Genomic DNA, 8860 nt, shown 5'->3' on the forward strand with positions numbered 1-8860 from the left:
CAAGATGAAGTGGAGCCATCTTTATGGGCCCTGATAGATTAGTCAGCATCTAGGAGTCTACTTGGTAAAATAAGATAGATGCTTTACAAAAAAGAATAAAACTGAGTCACAGTGATATTCAGGAGGCATATATTTGATTCTAGATTTGATTGAAAGTTTATATGATTCAATAATAGCACTAGGAACATGCAAAAATGTTTTTGCAATGTCCTCTGTCTTCCTGAGAGTATACACAGGAAAGAAATAGGATTCGGTATGTGATAGTGAGAGTAGAAAGTTATTGTTGATTTGGACTTTGTAGCCGTTTCTTATAGTGATCCTCTTGAGTTGTGTAAAAAAAAAAAAAATAAAAAAAGTCTAAGCTGGTGAAAGTTTGGGGAGATTAGATTCACGGAATCCTGTCCTCAATATTTATCATTGCCTGAATCCACCCAGCATACTCTGTACCATGAGTAATAGCAATTATGGTGTGTATGTGTCTGGCTGCTTGCTATACTAACTATCTTCCAGCCATTGCTGGACAGTATTTTCTCTTTGTTTTGGTGATTGCTCTTTTACTGGATAGATCAGCAACACTTCGACAAATGTCATATCGTATGTGCTGGATGTAAATGAAGGCTGCCAGATGTAACCACAATGTTGCCCAAAGTACCTCAAGCAGATGTATAGCTTACTGTCTGTTACTGTGTCCATGCCATATGGGGTATACGTGTGTAAGTGTGTCTGTGTGTGTTTGGGGGGGGGCTCTCATGTGTGCACGTGTTGCTAGTATTTATGCAAGTTCAGGTGCACAAATACCTCAGAGCACATGTGATTTTAGAGGAAAATTTGAGGTGCTAGTCTTCCTCTCCATCTTATTTGACACAGAAACTTTTGTTATTTTGCCACTGGATATGCTAAGATAGTTGGCCTTATTGCTATTACTAATAGCAAGATCTATTACTAATAGATCTTATTGCTATTTTCCTGTATCCTCCTCAACCCCACTGTAGGAACACTGAGACTACAGAAACATGCTAAAACACCTGGCTTTAACAGATTTGTAGGGATTCAAACTCAGGTTCTCACAGTTGGGCAGCAAGGACTTTACTTACTTATAAGAGTTGCCATGCTCATGGTGTCTGTTCACTGCAGTAGAAACCCTAACTAAGACAAACTCATTCTTTCCCAGTACTCTTGTCAACACAGTTTCAGTTTCTAATCTCTGTTATGGTTGCCAAGATGGATGCTAACTAATCACTGCTACCCTACTGTAGATTATTTTCATTTGGTACATTTTCTGGAAACATTTCCTGTTTCAAATATTTATTAGTTGAGAGGTTGGAGAGATGGCTCAGCAGTTAAGAGCACTGGTTGATCTTCCAGAGGACGTCATTCAATTCCAGAACCCACGTGGCTGCTCACTACAGTCTGTAACTCCAGTGCCAGGGAATTGAATCTTTTTCTGCCCTCTATGTACATCAGGCATGACTATGGTCTACAGAATACATACAGGCAAACACCCATGTACAATGAATCAATACATTTAGCAACAGAGACTGGAAATGGGAATCAGAAGTTTAGAGCAAGTTTGGGTTCCAGAACCTATGTCAAGTCACATACAACTATCTATAACTGTATCTTCAGTGGTATCTGATGTCTTTGGCATCTGTGGTAAATTATATTCACTGTGTACATATATTTGCACAGAACACACCAAAATATACAGCATTGTAGCTACAAATGTTCTTAAACTATTGATCCTTAAATAAGAGAAAAGTACATTAACAGTGTAGGAACCTGGTGGACATTCGTTTTGCCAGGTTCTGATGAGTTGCACTGCAGGAATTTATAATTTTACTCTTAAAATTGGAGCATATCATACAAGGCAGAAGTTTTTTGTCTGGCCATACCTTGACTTTCCAAAAGTGTCAAAGTCATATAGATATAAAGTCATAAAGACAATAAAAGTAAGCAACACAGACTACAAAAGGACAGATTACAAAAGGTATATATTAAGTCAGTGAAGTGTGAGACCCTGGCTTGGATCACATTTTCAAGACAAGGTTTCTCAGTAGCTCCATCATGGAACTTTCTTCTGTAGATGAGGCTGGCCTTAAACTCACACAGATCCACCTGTCTCTGCCTCCTAAATGAGGCAGAGGTGTGTGCCATTATCACTGGCCCTGGAACAGATCTTAATACAGAGAAAGGAATTAAAGGAAAATGTAGATTGAAGAAAGACTACAGTTAATAACATCATATCATTGTTAATTTCTTTATTTTAATAAATATAACTTGATTGTGAAAGATGGCAACACTTAGGGAAGGTAGATAAAAAGAAAGATGTTAATTCTCGGTGTGACATGTTGTACTTTTTCCTTCAAATTATGAAGAGGAGCATTTTAGATGTCCCAATGTTAATTTGGAGACTTCCATGTCCAGGAAATGTAGCTTCTAGTGCCCTGAGACCAGGGAACCATATCTGTGTTATCACTCAAAAAGAAAAACCCATAACATCATAATTTAGAAATTCTTTTCAACATCTTCTTTAAAAAAATACTTTCCTCAGAACAGATGAAATATTATTGAGTAAGGGTACAGTGAAATCTGCCTGAATCACTTTCTTGTTCTATACAGTGCATCAATTATTTAGGCTATGTATTATATTGGAGCATAATTGTTTTCTCTATTGCAACGTATTTTCAAACATCTGAAGTTCTAGTATCCAATGATTATTGATAATAATCTATTCATAAGGTATACAGGTAGATCCAGACACATTTATATATGCATTCACATGCACATCCTATCATTTATCCTAGAACACAGTATTTGTCACATCACAGATAATTAATATTTGATGACCTTTTGAATGAAGCTATTCATAGCTTATCAAATTTCCATTTTACATCATAAGAAATTAGCAGTCTCTGGTGTCAGAGAAACATGGATTTAAGGATTCTTTCTTTCCTATACTTCTATGTCTTACTACTTTTCCTTCCTTTAGTTTTTCCTTATTTTTCTCCTCCTCATTCTTCTTCCTCCTTTCCCTCCTTATTGCCATCCCTGAATACTTACTTAGCAGGGACATCATATTGTGTCAAGTTCTGTGATAAGTTCTGACGATATTGTCAAGGGGAAAATAAAAACCATTGCTTAGTCGTCTATCACAGTCTAATAGAATAGATGATCATAAATAGCAAAAGCAGACAAAAGGCAAAGTTGTAGCTGTGGCAAATTCTATGGTGTGTAACAGGGATCAGAGATAAATTTTCTGAGGCATTGAAACATGACTCCTGAATTACACTTAATCAGGGGGAAAGAAGATCCAAAAGAATTCACATTTGTGACAGCCCTGGCAAGTATGATATATGATAGGTAGGGATCAGAGTTTGGAGATATCTGTTGGTTATTGTATGGGCTTCGCATTTTTTATTTACTAAGTTTACTAAGAATTAGTAGTCAAAGAATTTTTTGGAGGGCTGTGGAGATGCTCAGTGGTTAAAAGCACTTATTGTTCCTTCTATAACTCAGTTTGCAGGCATTCTGATACCTTCTTCTGGATTTATTAGCAGTCTGCATGCACATGGTGTACATACAGACAAGCAGCCACACACATATACATAAATTTAAATAGATTAAAGAGTATTTTGGTAGTGAATTTTAAGAATGGTTTTACATTGTTGGATAGTTTTCCTAATTGCAAAACAGAGATATTAGAGATAAATTAATACTCCTGGAGCTGAACTGACTTTGTTTCCATCCCAGTTCTGTAACCAACTACTTTTGTAAAATTGACTAAGCTATTTCATGCTGTTGTGCCTTCATTTCCTCATTGAAAGCACAGACAATCATTTTCATTTTCTAGCATTGTTATGGAAAATATATCAGTTCCCATTTGTGAAGCAGAGTTGTCTAGCATTCATGAAACCCTGACTTTAGTCCCCAGGGTTGAAAAACAAACAAACAAGTAACAACCTGTGAATCTTTCAGTTGCATTCAAGTCTCAAATCACATTTTACTTAAATGTTCATACTAGAGAGCGATCATGAAGGAAGGAGCATCCATTTGAAGGACATCAAGGAGTGATATGAGAACCTTTTATGTTGCACTTAAAGTAGAATGTAAGTAGCTTGAGGCTGGGTACCTTTCTCAGTTATTGCACACCTTTCTTTGTGTTTTTGACACTCAGACTTTCAGTGAACCTGTGTTTCATTAGTTAGGCTCTAGGGGTCCTTAGCCCTCAGTGCTAAGATCACTGAACTATCCTGTGCCCAGCTTTAATGCAACTTTCATGTATGTGCATCAAGTCTTTTCCTGAATATGCCATATCTCAAAGCTGAACACATTTTAAATTCATGCATTTATGTTTGTCATGCTGATGTTTTTCATAGTCTTTTATAAGATACATTTTGCAATTTAATTTTTATTTTATGTGAATTGATGTTTTGTCTGTGTGAGGATGTTGGAACCTCTGGAGCTATAGTTATAGACAGTTGTGAACGTCTGGGTTCTGGGAATTAAACCCAGGTTCTCGGGAAGAGCATTCAGTGCTCTTGACTGTTGAGCCATCTCTCCAGCCTTTAATTGTCTTTTATATTCTACACTCTTAAAATGTACCATTTCCCTAAACTTCTTGGATTTATCTTACTATATTATTTCATTTATATATATATATGTATATATATGTATATATATATATATTTATATATATATTCAAAGTTTCTGCATATGTAAAATAAGGTAAAATTGTATTTCACTACCACTTTACCTGAAGTGAACAGTTTTGAGTAATGTAATATTTTAGCATCTATTTTCTTTATAATTATCTTGTAATTTCCATTTCCCTTCCATTATAAGGCATTATTCAAAATAAGTTTTTAAATTACTGTTTTATTTTTACTGTGGTGATGCACATGACCCATTTGATATTATAAATTTGAGTGACCTTATTTGAATAATTGTTAGTGTTCAATTGTCTTTAATGTGTGTATATACAGAATTCCAAATAAACACTGAACACGTGTGGTGCCATGTGTGATGGTTATTGTTGTCCACTTGACAGGATCCAGAGTCACATTGGTGAGAAGCCTATAGGCATTCCAATGAGGGATAATCTAGGTAATGCTAATTGAGGAGAGAAGGTACCATGTGTGGCACCATTCCATGGACTAGGGAGGAGAATCAGAAAAGGAGAAAGGGGAGTAAAAAACAGAAAAGAAACTTGCTGTTAGCCTCCAGACTGCAGTTTCAATGTGATCAGCTGCTTCAAGCTCCTGCTAACATGACTTCTCCACCATGATAGATTGTACCCTTTGACTGTGAGTCAAAATCAACCATTCAATCCTTAACATTGCCAAAGAGACAGAAAAAAAAAAAATAAAAGATCCACCATGTCCCCCTCCAAAATAGTGTTCATTTGGTCAGCTTGTGTTGTATATATATCTTCAATAAATCCTTCCCTCCTAAACTTGCTTTTGGTTATGGTGTTTCTTCATACAATAGAAATATACAGAATATTGAAAATGTGTATATATATATATGTATATATATATAGTCTCTGTCTTTTATATTAAAATAGAAAATTGATCTGACTAATCCAGACTTATTAATTTTTCGTCTAATTAATGATGGATTTTTTGATTGCTTTTTCTCATTTCTGTTTTGCATATTTTGAAATAATGTCATTAAACATTTTGCTCAATATAAATTTTTGATTTAAAGTAGAATTTTACATGTGATATCTAAAATATATAATGTCATGAGCTACAGACATAGTAAATGGTTATTATAGTGAAGAAAATTAATGTAGTTATTAGTATACTTGTTTTGTGGTAGGAAGAATATTCCTCATTCAGCAAAATGCTTAAATTAACTATAATTCTCTTATATTACTTTTCTTTTGCCTCTTCATCATTAATATTTTTATTAATTAAATTAAAATTAACATTTTGGGTGCTTTAAAATATCTTATATATGCAGATATATACTTTCCTATTGGCAGTAGCAAATAGTCACTAGACTGCATTTATAAATATGTGTATACACATATGTTTTACTTTCTTAGGTCATCATCTCTTTAAATTATGCCTCCTCCCTATCTCACTAGACACAGTGATTTCTCTGTTCTTTTCTGATTGGATCTTCTTTGGTTTCCCTTTTCATTTCTTGAGTGCTGGGTCCCCTTTCCATGTCTTGGTGGTTTTCTACTGCTTTCTATGCTCTGCTCCTTCAGCTGACTCCAATGTGCTGCCCTATGTATTTCATTGTATTTACTCTTTTTCTGTTCTTGTTTTTTTCTTTTTTAAAACATTATTATTTTACATACCAATCATATTTCCCTTCCTGTCTTCCTATTTGCCCCTCCATCTCCCTATCTCAGCCCCCATCCACTCTTCAGGAAGGGTGAGGCCTCCCATGGGGAGTCATCAAAGTCTGTCACATCATCTGGGGCAAGCCTGAGGCCCTCCCTCCTGTATCTAGGCAGAGAGTAACCCTCCATAGGGAATGGGCTCCAAAAAGCCAGTTTATGCACTAAGGATAAATATTGGTCCCACTGCCAGTGGCCCCATATACTTTCCTAGCCTCCCAACTGACAACCACATTCAGGGGGCTTAGTTCCATTTTATGCAGGCTCTACAGCATCAGTCTGGATCAGTGAGCTCCCACATACTTGGGTCAGGTGTTTCTGTGGGTTTCCCTAGCATGGTCTTGACCCCGTTGCTCATATTATTTCCCTTCCGTCTCTACAACTGGAGTCCTGAAGCTTGGCCCAGTGCTTAACTGTGGATCACTGCATCGGCTTCCATTAGTTACTGGATGAAGGTTCTATGATGACAATTAAAGTAGTCATCACTCTGAATATAGGAGAAGGGAAATTCCACCACTCTCTTCACTATTCCTTAGGTTATTTACTCTTTTTCAAAAAAGACCTTTACTGATTCTTTGAAAATTTCATACAATATATTTCAGTGATATTCATCTCTCTCACCAAACTCCTCCTCCTATTTTCCTCCTACATCCTCCCTACCCATACAATTTGAGTCCAGTTGTGAGTGGAGTCTGTTCCAGATTGTAATTGACTTCCTAGGGTTTGCATCATTAGAGAAAACTGGTTCTCAGTCTCCTAGCAGCTAGGAGTGAGAGTTTGAGCTCATCTTCCTCCCTCCCTCTAAGCTGGGTTTTTTGTTTTGTTTTGGTTTTTGTTTTGCTGGAGATTTGTATATCTTGTTCATTCTGTCATAATTACTGTGAGTTCATGTACGTCCACCCTGTTGTATCTGAAAAGCACTGTTTCATTGAAGTTACCTATTGCCTTTTGGTTCTTACCATCTTTTTGTGCCCTCTTTAAGAAGATCACTTAGTTTTAGAAATAGATGATGTGAGTCACCATGTGGTTGCTGGGAACTGAATTAAGGACCTCTAGAAGTGCTTTTCAGCGCTCTTAACCTCTGAGCAACCCACCGAAAAAGAAATAGGGGTGTGATATCTGTGTCCCATTTAGGGCCAACCTCTCCAATATCTTTTATTCTTTTCACGTTGACCATTTACTTATCAGCTACCTCCAATATGCTATTTTATAAATCACATTGTCATTCATTCTAAAGTATTTCTATTTATAAAAAAAATATGATGTATGAGGGAGGGCCTAGGCCCTGCCCCAAATGATATGACAGACTTTGAATTTCCCCCATGGAAAGCCTCATCCTCCCTGGGGAGCAGAAAGGGGATTGGCTGGTGTTTGTTGGGGGTCATAAGAGAATATGGGAGGGTGAGGAAACTGGGATTGACATGTAACATGACCTTCTTTCAAATTTAAATAAAAAGGAAAAAAAGAAAATTATGATGTATGAAGGCCTTTAAAATATATTGTAAAGTGTACTTATTATTATATATAATTGTGTGTGTGTGATTGAGTCTATGTAATACATGTGTTTGCATGTACCAGAGGAGCCAGAGGAGGACATTGGTTCACCTTAACTCAAATTATAGGCAGTTACAAACCACCTTATGTGGGAACTAGGAACTGAACTTTTGTCCTTTGGAAGAGTCCTCAGGCTTACATGATCAAGCCATCTTTTAGCCTGTGCTTATATGACACTATGCATTGTCAGCTTTCCCACTGTCATATGGCAACTGTAGTAAGTCATTGATTTATTTCTGATCTGCTGAAAATGTATCTTTTCCTTTTGTTTCACTCAGATTGGCCAATTTAGGATTGAGTTCACTTTTTCAAATCCTTAAATTTTGTAAAACTCTCCCATCTGAGTTCAGAGAAGTAAGGTTAAGATTTACTAGGGTTCTTGAAACAGCGGATACTTGAATAAAGCCATTACTCTTAATTCTAATCTGATTAAAATCAGGCTCTTTATCAAATGATTTGACACTTTTAAGCATCTATGTTCTTTCTGCTCACAATAGGCCATTAAAATATACTTTTGATGCTAGATTATAGTTTGTGTGTGTTCTAGCCAATATAACCCCAATACAACCAAAGTTTTTAATGAAATTCAAACTGTTAATAATTTCCCACTACCATTATACCTATTAAGAAAATTAGAAGGTCCAATGTGCATTTCAAGTTTAATTAAACATTGAAAGACACGTTCCTATTCCTATTATTTTCTTTTAATAGTTCTGCAGCTAGAATATGGGAACAAATAGCCTTCTTCTTTGTAAGGTGAAGGACTCTATTGATAGACATTTGATGAGAAAATCTATTGCCTCCCCCACTACTCTTTTCTCTCCAGTGAGGGTGAAATAGTAATACCCTTGGATTTATGCATCCTTTCTAGCAGCTAGCTGCTTCTACAGTCTGCATGGGCAGCAAATATAGATGCAGCAACATGAGCAGGGAAGGATTGGTTTTCTTCTTTGC

The sequence above is a fragment of the Phodopus roborovskii genome, unplaced genomic scaffold, assembly GCF_943737965.1.
Source record: "Phodopus roborovskii unplaced genomic scaffold, PHOROB, whole genome shotgun sequence".
Classification (NCBI taxonomy): Eukaryota; Metazoa; Chordata; class Mammalia; order Rodentia; family Cricetidae; genus Phodopus; species Phodopus roborovskii.